Source organism: Ornithodoros turicata, chromosome 2 (assembly GCF_037126465.1).
Source record: "Ornithodoros turicata isolate Travis chromosome 2, ASM3712646v1, whole genome shotgun sequence".
Taxonomy (NCBI): Eukaryota; Metazoa; Arthropoda; class Arachnida; order Ixodida; family Argasidae; genus Ornithodoros; species Ornithodoros turicata.
Window position 1 is genome coordinate 136,652,433 of NC_088202.1, and position 13,327 is coordinate 136,665,759.

Sequence of the window (13,327 nt, forward strand, 5' to 3'; positions counted from 1 at the left end):
CAAGAGTGAAAATGGGGGTTAATTCTAATTTTGCGGGGCAAAAACACTTTTTTTTGGCAATCCAAAATTTCCAGAAGTTTAGCATCTCTCTCTCTCTCTCTCTCGCATCTCATTGCACGAAATGACGAGACGAACACGAAGCTCTGACTGACAAACAGACTTTAATGCATTGTCCCCTGCACTGGGGTTTTATCGCTTTTAAAATGTACCAGCAAACAGTCCCGTTTTTACCGCTTTCTGCATCTTTACTTGAAATATGTTTGGGTCGCTACAATACAAAGGCATGAAAAGCGTACTACTAACACCACAACCGCTTTGTCCCCTCACACCTTAATCATCTTATACGGGATGTTCTTTTCTCTCTCTCTCTCTCTCTTTACAGATGTTTTATAAAAACAAACTTTGTGAGCAGCATTGATGCCCTTTTTACAGTTGAATTAATACGCCAGGCGGACATCCCTTCGAAGAGATTGGATTGGATTGGAAAAAAAAGAAAACTATGGAGACCCTTTCGAAGAGAGTAATATGCAACTAGTACATGACTTAAGTACCTAAATAAATAAATTAATTAATTAACTCTTTTGATTAGGGGCTATGGGGTAAATGTGCGATGACAGAGTGGGAGACAATCTCCGACGAAAGTTTTCTGTTTTAAAAAAAAATCGTGAAACGAGCACTTATGTTTAAATATGCATCGTGTAATATTAATTATTATACAAATGATACGAAACCAAAACTGCGCGCCTCAGGAGCGCATGACCTTCGGCACCGTCGGCTCATCTGAGCCGCGCATCATTTGATTGGCCCAGCAGATCAGCACCTACTCCAATCATCTCCATCGCTCCAAAGCACGTGGCCTTCTGACGTGTTTTGAACGCATCCCTCCCCGCGCTTCCGATGCGCGCGGTTTGGTTTCGGACTTATTTGTACAGCCGAATTCGGCGATCGATATTTCAACGCGCGTGCCTTTTTGAATATAAATGCTTGCAACGAGTATTGACAACCTATTCCGCTATCTCACATTTGCGCAAAAGCCCATAATTAAAGACTTACTTAATGAATTTTAAGTCACTAGTCATACAATAGTTACGTATACTCTCTTCGAGAGACTGTCCGCCTAGCGGTAGAGCTCACCTGCAAAAACGGTAAAAACGGTTTAATTTAAAAAAAACTCTGCAAAGAATTACAAAACACCCTGTACATCGTGCTTGTTTCACCCACGCATTGCAAAGAGGGGAGCACATCAACTAAACGTCACTATATGAGTATCAATCTATTTGCTATAGCGAACATTCTATTTTCTATAGCGAACACTCCTCGTATTTCGAATATCCGAATCTATATTCCCCAGGTGTGCTTAGCGAGACGCCTTTGTTTGAGACCTGTACTTTAGAATGGCCACGTTCCCGGTGCCCCATAAACTTGTTTCTCTTCTGCAGCCATTGAAGGGAGGCTTGAGAAGCAACCAGACGGATGAATCCGATTGGGAGTATTGCCGTCGGTTGGATTGTCGAGATGGATTAGCTCGGCGGGGAACCTGACTCACACCTGTTTCCGTTCCGTCGCATACGAGACAATGCAATTACTCGCAACTCCGCTAACGAGCGCTGGGTCCTCCGCGGGCATCGGCTTGCTCGATGAAGCGTTCCGTAACTGACGACAAATCACACTCTCTCTCTCCGTTCTACGGTGCAAACAAACAAGGTATGAATACGGTGAGCCTTTCTTATACCAGGGGGGGGATGTCTCCTGCACGTACTAATAGGCATAAAAATAAAGAAAGACGGAGTAATAATTGTAGAACGCCCTCAGTAATACATATAACGCAACTTTTAACTGGCATCCTCTTTTGTAGCGTGAATAGGCAGGCTCAGTTCTGTTAGCAGAAGACACATGGACTACTCAGAATATTGGAGCTGAACTTGCGTCGCTTAGTTAGCATTAGTTTTTCGTAGTTGCCAATAGAGATTTTTAGTACAGTGTCGTCTTTGCGTACATAAGGGATAGCGTTATGGTTCTGCGCACTGCGCGAAGCACTCTTAATCTTTTGCGCATGCGCAGAATCACCAACGCCATACCTTGCGTACGCAAAGGCGATAGCGTACGATGTACTTTTTCAAACTCTCTATTATCTCGACTGCACCTACTCAAAAATAGAACGATAACGCGGTTCGAGGCACACAGGCGGTTCAAATACAGGGTGTCCATGCCAACCGTAGTCAGATTTCTTTCGTTTTTTTTTTATAGAGAAATGCCCATGTTACAATAATTGGCGATATAATCTTGGTCATGTAAGGTGGGTCGCGTGAAGCGTTGCCCCCATTAATTTTCACAAATGAGCTTTTTAGTTACGAAAGACAGCAGTTGGGCCTAATGCCAACATCCATGTTCCTTTGTTGGTTCCCATGTACCCTTCCCTACATTTTTAGAAAAAATGATCGACCCAACATGGCGGTAGGAAATGGGCACTGAAAGCCGAAAGAGAGACCACCTTTGTCGCGACCCCCGCCACAAACGCGCTTTTTTCCGTGAATTACAGTGTGTTCTGCTCTGTCGAGGGGGCATTTGGTGTTGATGTGACATGACAGAAACAGCCCACATCTTAGTCAAAATTCTCGTCTGCACGCCAGTACAGCAACGCCTGTTCAGTTCAGTCAGTAGCGTCAGTAAGTGTCATGAAGCGCCTCTGTTTTCACCGGTCATTCATTTTTTTGTTGTTGTTGTTGTTTTCTGTGCAGTTATCTCTATCATTTTATAAATAACGTTCTCGTTCTATTGTACGACGGACTAGGAGGAAAATCTAATCAGGCATCAAATGTAAACGATACAAATTTCGTAAAGATCACTTACTGTCTTTACGAACATTGAGTCACTTATCTCCCACCTGTTGTCACACCAAGGCCAGAATTGACTCCACACGGCTGACAGCACTATAGACACGTCCTGCTATACGCACACCATCGCCGCTGTTTCAGATTTATGTACACCGCGAGAACCGCATGCAAAATGCGGTTGGTTGGTCGGACGGTAGGTGCCGCGTAAGTAGTACTGTTGTTGTTGTTTCTCTTACCTCCCTTATAATGCGGGTGTAAAGCAAAGTATAATTAGCTCAGTTGCTTATTCGGGAGTGTAGTTATGTCAATAAAATATTCTAGACGATCCCCCTATAGGAGAAAGAGAAGAGGAATAATTTTTGTAACGCGATGGGGGTGGGGAGGGGTACTATTTCCAAGCATTCTGCCTGCCTGGTGGCATGTTATTCATAAGAAGAAACTGGAAAGTGTGCAACGTAAAGCAGCAAGATTTATTTATAAGGATTTCAGATCAACAACCTCGGTATCTGTTTTATGCAGACGGGCGGGGCTGCCCCCAATTGAGTTATATTTCAGGGTACAGTGACTTAAGCAATTGTTCTTGTTACGTAAACGCAACCCTTACTCTCCCTATCTAGCTGCAGACAGTCAGCCTTCAAGACACAAACATAGTATGGCCCTTCACGAATTTCAGGCCCGTAGCGATGTGTTTAAATGCTCATATTACCCTAGGACCGTACACGACTGGAACATCCTTCCTGAACCAATTGTTGCCGAGCAGAGCATGCCTACGTTTTTAGGTAAATTGGAAAGACATGTGTACAGCTCACTCCTGTAACGATCCAAACCTGGATCAACAGTACTGTAAATAAAATGTCGCTGGTGTGAATCGTGCGTCCTGGGCTGACTTCACAGGGAACCATTCTGATATTCGTCTTGGCCGACATTAAAGCGTCTGGGGAAAACCCAGAGAAAACACCGAGACCGCACAGCCGGCGCCCGTATTCGAACCCGGGTAAAGGTAATTGGAGTAACCCGAACCCGGTTTCTGAAACCAGGTCACTTTCCGGTCTAGGCGTGGAGTGCCATCACCGTAGCCACTAAGCCCCGGGAGCTGGCGCAGTGTGGTAAAGCATTGCTTGTTGTCCTTTGGCTGTTTTCTCCACACCAAGAAGTAGTAGTAGTCCCATCCTCCAGTAATCAATGAAATGATAAGAGGATAACAGAAGCAAGAATAAGAAAGAGAAGAAAAAAGTATGAGTGAAGAGGACGGTCTTGGTCGAGCTCCTGGTGCTAGGCTTAGTTTTGATGCGATCTACGAGCAGACAACCTTCATCTGGAACGAGCTAACGTGAACTGGTTTATACTGTATTGTCCGTGCCGGCCGTAGCTCTGCACGCGGTGCATTACGTTTGCGATGGAGTTCGTTACGCTACTCCCCCCGCCCCTCGCCCCCGCCCCTGCGAGCAGCGAAGTGTGGGAGTGAAATGTCCTCAGAGCGCGTGGAAAACGAACTTTAACGCGCTTTTTGACGGTAGCGGGGTGAGCAGAGATTTTCCCAGCACCTACCGCACCCCGCCAATACCCCAAATATTTTGCAACACCACCCAATATACCGGCGAGAAAGGCGGAAAACGCCACAAGAGCAGCAGATGTGGGCATCACCAACTTGGGGATACGTGGGTCCCTCGGTCCTGTTGTCTTTGATGTCCTGCAAGTTTATAAGAAGGCGGCCATTGCATGGCAAACTGTCGTATGGATCCCTGGACATGTCGGCATCAGCGGCAACGAAGTAGACAGAGCCGCCTTGAGCGCCCATCAGCACGCAGCTTTTCCTCCGATAATAATTTCCCCGGTGTCTCCGGGCGACCGAAGACGCCTCCTTTCGACACTCACCGGCCCCAAGATGCAGGCTCAGTGGGAACACGACATAGCTCACTCCCTTCTCTCGGATGTAGACCCCACGCTTTCTGTCATACTTCCTCCGCAACTACCGCGCTCTTTTACTGCACTCTTCCACCGCATGAAGCTCAACGTTGCCTTTACACCTGCCTTTCAACACCGTCTCGGCTCCCCCTCGTCTTCCCTCTGCCCCACTTGTGGAGTGCACGGCGACCTCTGCCACGTCATCCCGGCTTGTGGGCAATATCACCACGAGCGTGCACTAATGAAAGTTTCTATGCAACGTATTGACAAGCGGCCGTTCAACCTCGCGAAGATCCTCGGACCGTGGTCGAACGCTGCCCACCAGATGCAAAGCCTTCGTCGTCTTGCGGAGTACATGCGCTCCATCGGTCTGGTGACGGCTCTCTGAAAGCCCGAACATCATCCCCTCATCCGTTCCCAATGCGCAATAGGGCAGTGTACCGTCGCCTCAGCGGCGGTGAATCGCCCACCTCATCATCATCATCCAATGTATGTGTGCGTGTGTGAGTTTTGAGAAAGATAGAGACCGTTTAGATAGAGATTAGATAGAGATAGAGTTTTGAGAGAGAGAGATACCGGTTGCAGGATAATAGGTAGTGCTCAATGTCGGCTCCCAAGCAACAAGTTGTGCAATTGGGGGACTTTGCCTGGCGCATTTTATACAGGAGTGAGGGTGTGCGTGCAACATTCACTCAAAGACGATGGAGAAGTGACTCTTCAGCTCAATTGCAACGACAGACAATAGTAAAGTCCTGCAGGGGGTCAATGAGACCTAAGAAATGAACATATGAGGTAGACTCCGCTCGGAACTGCCGGGTTTGTATGCGGGCTTCCGTTGACTGAGAGCGTGAAGTGCTTTGGCGTGCGGTTGACGACCAGGTAGGCATCATTGTTGTCAACGCGCTCGGAAACGTTCGTACATGTATGGTGGTCTTGATGAATGTATAATTTCGTAGGCCATCGGTATGGCGGGATGGAGCGGATTGAGGATTGCTGATAATCATTTTAAGACGGCTGACGTATTCTGTGGCGTCGGAGAAGCCGCTGGCCTTTACCGCAGTCAGAAACTCGCCGGATAGTCCGAGGGTTGTCCCGTATGGTACGAGGTATGTCCCATCTCCATGGCCTCCAACCCCTGTCTTCTTCGGTACCATGTGGAGGGCTGAAGACCAATTGCTTGAAGATGATCTGATTAATCCGAGTATCATCGAACTCATCTCTTCCCACCTCTAATTTCTCCGAGGCTAGTCGACGCGGGCGTACGTGTGTCGGTGGTCCAGTGGCCACGATATGATGTTGAACATCGTCCTGCACCTGTTGCTTCCAGTTGGGAGGTTGAGTGAGGGCCGGCAATCCCTGCACAATGTCTTCGTACTCTCAGGTCGCCGGAGAGCAGGTCCCAGCATGGGTGCTGAAATGAATATGCCCTAGACCGCGAGATTGTTGGCGCTATCGATAAGCTTTCTCGGGCTCATGTCGAGAAGAAGCCCGAAATGCGCCAAGAAATCCGCTCCTATGACGGCGTGAGGCACTCTTGCGACGACGAAAATCCACTGAAAAACCCGGCGAAGCCCAAAGTTGAGCGTCACGAGTCTTTCACCGTAAGTAGGTGTGGGTGCCGTGTTTACCGCTTGAAGCGTCCTGATTGGCTTGCGGCGCTTTTGGTCATCAGGGGAAGCAGGGATAACACACACCTCGGCGCCAGTGCTCACCAAGAAACGCACGCAGGAGTTGCGGTCAGGTAAGAAAGAAAAGGTGAAGATGACTGGGCACGTTGTCAACAAGACTGGTTGTCGTCAGTTGTTGACGTTCCCGTTTCCCTGACGAGCATACGGGGTGCTGGCAGTTCCGTGCGCGGTCACCAATAGCCTGATAACACCAGCAGTCGAGGGGGTTAGCTGACTGGCTCTGAGGGGAAGGGATGCGACGATTAGTGCGAGGAGATCTACGGTGGCGCGGGCACCGCGAATGGTTGATGCGGAGGCCCGAAGTGAACAAGTCCGATATCCGGGCCACTACATCTCGCAAAGCCCGAACTTCCAATGATGACGAGCAATCAGATGGAGGTGAAACAGTAAAGATGGAGAGTACGCAATATCCATCATTTTGTCGGCCATCTCCGCCAAGGCTTCGAGCGATACGCTGCTGGACGTCGTCAAGATCATGCGCACGGTGTTCGGAAGGCGCTGAAGGAACAGCGTGCGCAGAATGGACTCGTCGAGCACCAAAGCGTTGTCACCCAAAAACTGCAGCACTTGGTGAAGCAGTTGCGACGGTTTGCGATCTCCGCTGTAAGAGCTGCAGTCGCTCCTGCTCAGAGGCAGGTCGTGCGCCTGGTTCATGCACTTTTCAGAACGTCGTACTGGTTGTCTGATTGTGGGACCATGGTGACATCCCGCAGTTCGGCTGCTTCACTCGGTCCGTCTGCCCCAACGACGTGATAAAACTTGATGAGCTGTGCTGTTATGCCCGGTCGCGCGAAATTCTCTAAATTCTCAAGCAACAGAGAAATACTCAGCTCTGCTTGTTCAGTCTTACAGGAAAATGAAGGCCCTGGACCTATAGACGTTGATCTTGTTCGGACGCCGCCCGTGCGGTTGAGGAAGACATTGCTTCACGAGGCGTCGGGAGCCAGTGAACGACGGCAGCACAATGGGACGGGGGTCGCGGCGTCGTGGCTTTTTGGCTAGGTGCAAACTAGAGGAAGGCCTGGAAGGAAGATTGGGAAGTTCTGACCACGCGGGGTACGCTTTGGAATGACTCGTAGAGATGAACGTGTTTATTGCGCAGGTACAGAATGTATCCAGCATGTGTATATACCCCGAATGCCGAATGGCTCGTGCAACATTGTCACAATGTCGAACACATCGGCTCCCTCCCGGCTTCCGATCTCGGGGCTGGACAACATAAAACAACGGGCTGCGAGAGTGCTCCTTAGGGCTTGAACTGATCAGATATCGTGGCAGGTTGGGTGCTGCGACATGATGCAGAATCGTTGGTTCTTTCCTACTAGGTTCTTAGTGAAGGCTTTCACGCAAACCTTCGAGCAGTACCTACAGCGTCTCTTCTGGGTCATGGACAAAAAGAATTTTGTAATGGAGTAGCAACGCCGTCCCTTAGTGCAGGTAAGGGGAAATAAGCTGCAGTTCTTACTGAATGAGCCGTGTAAAGCGGGGAGGCAGAACTCTACGCTTTGCATGGTCTCCAAGGCATTATGCATCCACTATGCGTCATTTAGTGACAAAAAAGAATATGACGAATGTAAGGCGAAGATGAAAAGATGGAATCGACAGAATATTATAGTATTTTTAGAGGCACCGATTGCATGTGCAGTCACTACTCTGACGTCACAATTTTTTTCCCAATTGCAGTCTTAATTTTTAGAAAATTAAAATTGAAAACTACGGTCAACACTGTGTCGAAGTTCCCACTAACTTCGCATTGCTCGTCAAATAGCACGACGGCAAAGCTACGTGCACTGCAGGCGCATAACACTCAGTCTAAAATATAAAATAAAAAGAAAATAGTCGTCAAGAAGCAGCTAATCATTCTCGGAAACGTAGTACACCGTTGCTTGACGAACTGGGGATTATTTTGCCCTTTTGTCTCAGTTCTGCTAGCAAATGAAACAATATTAAGAGCGATCTGTCACGTGTATAACTTGTTGCGCCAGGTTTACAAGCAATATACTGTAAACTTACGCCACCAACATGAACGGCCTGTCTGCTGCTTTGCAGTACCTTCAAGCTTCGTAACTTGTCAACGCCTGTTCCCTGGGACACGAACTCTTCATGCGCGAAGTACAACATTATATTCGATGCATGCATGTTGGTCGAAATCCGTGTTTTTCTTTTACCTGCTAAATGTTGTCGTAACTTTATTAAAGTAGGGGTAAACTGGATAGAACTTAGGCGGAACGGAAACAGTTCATGATGCTAAATACTTAGGAGAAAGAACAGCGCACTAAAATGAAACTATGAAAAGTGATCAGAGGTCAAAACGACCTCTTTTCGTGAATCGTAGTGTGTCGGTGTGGATTAAGCGTAAGAAAAAATCGTGTCAATGTAAACTGTACACTGGCTCGCCCAGCCGAACATGCCAGGTTTCGACCGAAAACTGAAAACCGAAACCATTTCGCAGTTCCCCGTCTGTCCAACATTCTACATCGTTTTGCACATGAGCCTATCAAACTTTTCATTCCATTTCATTTTTTTATACCTCAAGGACCCTCAGATGAGGGCCTACCACAATCGTACATAAACTTCATTCGTCAACAAGCGCTTCCAGAAGATTAAGCGATTCCCTAGCAACCATTTTAGTCTACTGTTTAGAAAAGAGTAAAAAGAGTTAGTACAGTAAAAGAAAACTACAGAGAGTCGAACTAAATGAGAGCGTGTTCCATTCTACACCGCATATATTGTCGGTGTACTGGGAGCTACACTGCTGTTACACTCGTCAGTGTACGTCGTTCTGGGACGACCAGTGAGACGCGTTGCATTCAACGAAGCAATGTAACATGCATACTCAAGCCGGTGAAAGCTTTTCTGGACTGCAACGACCAGTGAAATTCGATATAAAGTTGAAAATTTACGTTTGTAACCGCATAATCTTTAGTTTTCGCACAAATATAATCTCAAGTGTAGAGGCGTACGAGGAAAGGATTTCAAACAGAAATATGCGCCGCGCGGAAAGTACTCGGATCGCCTTCTATATTTTTTCTTTTTCTTTTTTAATGTGTTGTTTAGAACATAGGGGGCGCCCTATGAAGCAGAAATAAATTGAGTACGAACCCCTGAGAACTCTCCTGCCTGCGTTTCTCAAACTCTGCATGCGTCCAAAGAGATCCATCGTCGTGTCATTTCCCCGTTTTCCTTCGCGCAGCCTTTAGTAGTTTCTCGTTTGCAACGCTGTGTGCGCCGCCAGTTCAGTTTTCACTTTGAGGGGTCCGTGTGAAGACAGTAAAATTGGTGATTGACAGGGCTTACGCTGAGCTCCGATAGATAGACGTATCATAACTAAGATTTTGCGGTAGACACAAGACGGGGGAGGGACAGTGCTTGGGAGCTTTGCGGCTTTCTTTTTCCTTCCTTATTTATTTATTTATTTATTTATTTGTGGAAGGGGGGGGGAGTCATTCGTCTGGTGAATCGTTCAATTTCGCCCCCTTCTTTTTCTCACAACTCAATTCAATTCATGACAACGCTCTTTTCTCCTTTTGTACCGTCATGTTACAGTATTGATGAGGAACTGTAAATACGCTGGACAGGATCAAATAGCATGAAACGCAGCGGCGTATAGCCAGAAAAATATTTTGAGAGGGGTTCTTTGGGGACTCAACGTGGGAGAGAAGGATTTCCCATCGTTTCCCTTTCCCATACGCACTACCACAAATACGATTTGGGAGGGGTTTGAACCCCCTAAACGCCCTTCTGGCTACGCCAGTGAAGAAACGGAAATAATAAGTACCAAACGAAGAAGACGTCGTACCGCCAGAGCGAGACAAAACACAACCGAACTCTTGTGCACCAGTTACAAGGAATATAGTACACTATCTCACGGTACGCTCAGAAACTGTGCCTCAGTACGATTTTTCACTGGAACAATCGCGCAATGCGGGCGGTTGATGATGGACAGGCGAAATACGAAGCGCACTGACGCGTCCAAAGTCCCGTTACCCATTGGCCAAACACTGTAGGTGCGATTGCAGGGTGTTGCAGACCGTAAACCCATGAGATGAAAGGAGTTGTACAAATTCGTATACACACTATACAGCTACTCCGGTAATCCACAGCGGTGAGACATAAGATAAAACGCATATAGGGACGTTCGCCTGGAGTTTGGCAACGCGACACTAGCGCCGCCTTTCTCCCCTGGTGATACAGGGAGGAAAAACTTTGGAGTAGACTCGTTAGGCGAAGAAAGTGATTACATGCCCTGTGCACGATCTTCCACCTGTTTCCGTGCAATGTCTGAGAATGTGCAGCCCGGGGAACGGGAAAAATAAAAGCCTGGACCACGTTACTGTTATAAAACGCACCGACTGCACGAAGAAAACCGGGGTGTAGCCGTATCATATCGGTTTTTCTTCTCTCTTTTTTTTTTTTTTTTACATTCAAACTCAAGCTGATAGCTGTGTGATTCTGCAAGCTTATAAACTTGAGCTGTTTGGCCTTTGTATCTTCTTCGTGCCCCACGCTCAGGCATTTTTCATAATGAATTTCGTCCACCAGCTCCCCTGCGTCTACGCCACTCAGTCATAGACGTAGACCTATGTCAGGGGTTGCGTAGTACTATGTGAAAATCATGAGTATTGTGGATTATGCATTTATTTTTTTAAATTCTTAGTTAAATATTCTACAGATATAGGTGGAACAAATAACCAGATAGCGAGTGCTTGCCAGGCATAGGAGAAGTATATGAGATGTCGAGAGTGCATGTGAATCCCAGAATCATCATACGTACGCAGGGTCCACCGGGAGTCATTGCAATTGGTCCTTGTATTATGAAAGTTGTGTTGTAGTTAGTTGAAAGTTAGTTCTCATTCACAGTCACGTGTCTCAAAGTCAGTAATCTCAGCCGCAAAGGCACCTAATTCCCTGTTCTGATGATTGTTCTGATCTGACTTCCATATTCCTCTCTTCCGAAACAGTCAAGGATATGTGACAAGTGGTAGCTTGGACTGAAGAAAGCAAAGAGGGAAAATAAAGAATGTAACGCTCATAAAAAGAGCCGACTTCTGGCTGCTGACAATCATTCGTAGCGCTCGCTCCATTCATTTCATAAATCAGTACTTCACCGGTTCTCACACCCTCTTTGTAAACCTGACTAAAACGTTTGAAACCACAGATATCCAACTCTATCCATTCAGGCTTTATTGTTCAGTCAGGTTTCGCTCAGAGCTAGTAGATCTACGGCACCTGGGAGGCACATTTTCGAGCCTGTCCGATAATATTCTGCCATGCGCCGAAAAAGCACCGCTTTTAACGGTTTCCCTGCTTCCAACTTGACTGAGGGACAATCATCGGTCCCTTTTGCCTTATTCAAAAGCGCAACACACCTTGGCCATTCTGACACAGCACATACCATGTGCGTGATGAGAGAGCACGCTACTTTGGAAAACTTAGCACAATCGCCACAAGTGGCGCTGACTGCCAGAATCAGGAGCGCCCTCTGGCCCAGCCGAACAGCCCTATGCATTGTGCACGACAAATACGCATTCTGATTTTGTTTGTTCTTTGGTCATATATGCTGCATGGCTTACCTAAGCCCAGGCGCATCCTTTATAATGGGGCATCCTGTGCTCTTGTGGGCTGGCTGTTGTAGGTTGTGGGCTCCCATATTTCAGCGACACGCTGCCACAACTAGGGTACATGTGCATGGCCCCTGCAATAGAAAATTGACGTTTCGATTAAGCTCCTACGTGTAGGCCAATGTGAAAACATTCGCTGCAAACAAAAATTGTTTGTGTGCAATTTTCGAGTTCCCAGTGGCGCTATTGAAATGTGCCCCAGACCATATATGTTGTATCCCGACGTGAAGTTAGGAGATAACAATTATCACATCATATTTACATGTGCTCCTGGGCAGTGTTCGCTGGCGACACCTAGTGTAACTGATACACCGTCTATAGCTTTTGAGTGTCTTATGCAGACAACAGATACGTCCTTCGAGGCTTCCAAAAGGTGAGCCTTTCAGGGCTTGGGTAACATCAGGGCACACAAGGAGATTCCGGCATTTTGTTCCTTACGCGCATATCCACGTGGGAGTGGATCTGTGGCAGACATTAGTTCTTAAAAAAACTTTTATGCGTGTCTTTTATGTATTCAATCAGGGTCAGCACCACGTGCTTTGTGTCACCCTTACAACCCTTATACAGAGCTTGCTTAATGGAGCCCCTGGTGCGCTCATGGGAGCGAAGCTCTTTACTAAAACAATAATAATAATAATGTGGAGCAGATTTACACGTGTGTGTCTACATGCTGCAAGTGCTGCAGGGTAGTACCGTGGATAATTTCAACCACCTGGGGTTCTTTAGCGTGCGCCGGAAGTCACAAACAGACGGTGGTGGAATGAAGGTTTAAAGCAACCCCACGTTGCTATACCGTTCTCGGTATTGATCGCACACGCGATGCTCTTTCACTATGTTCGTGCATGGTAATGCCATTCGTGTTACAGAAACAGGTCCAGTACTTTTCTTTCCAGTATACTACACAGCTCGTTTGGTATACAATCAGCATCATGGTTTTCGAAGGAGTATACAACTGCTCTTACTTCGCAACGGTTGATGTTTAAAAGGCTAATGGGGGAAACAGATACGTCTAGTGACGATGAATGAAGAGATTTGTTATTTAGTTTGTGGCTCACTAGTCACATCATTGTAACATCCATATCACTAACTCAAAAAATCACTGAACCCCTCATGACCAGGTAATGTCACTGCACAAGGCAGAAAAGCCACGACATAATTTGAAAGCGGCAACATTACCTTAAGTCTGAGGAAGAACAAAACACAGAAGGAACACGAGACTCAATGAGTCTTGAGACTTGAGTCCCGTGTCGTCCATTCTGTTCCGTGTTCCTTCTGTGTT

The 13,327-nt window shown here is 47.0% G+C and overlaps 1 long non-coding RNA gene across 4 annotated transcripts in view; it reads right to left on the bottom strand.

The window, feature by feature from the left end:
* The window catches only part of LOC135386192 (uncharacterized), a 449,529-nt gene that overhangs the window by 241,697 nt on the left and 194,505 nt on the right, over positions 1-13,327 (bottom strand). For all 4 annotated transcript variants that reach the window (XR_010420629.1, XR_010420631.1, XR_010420630.1 and 1 more), the window contains exon 3: positions 12,001-12,122. This is a non-coding gene — a long non-coding RNA (uncharacterized LOC135386192). The remainder of the gene's footprint in view (positions 1-12,000; positions 12,123-13,327) is intronic.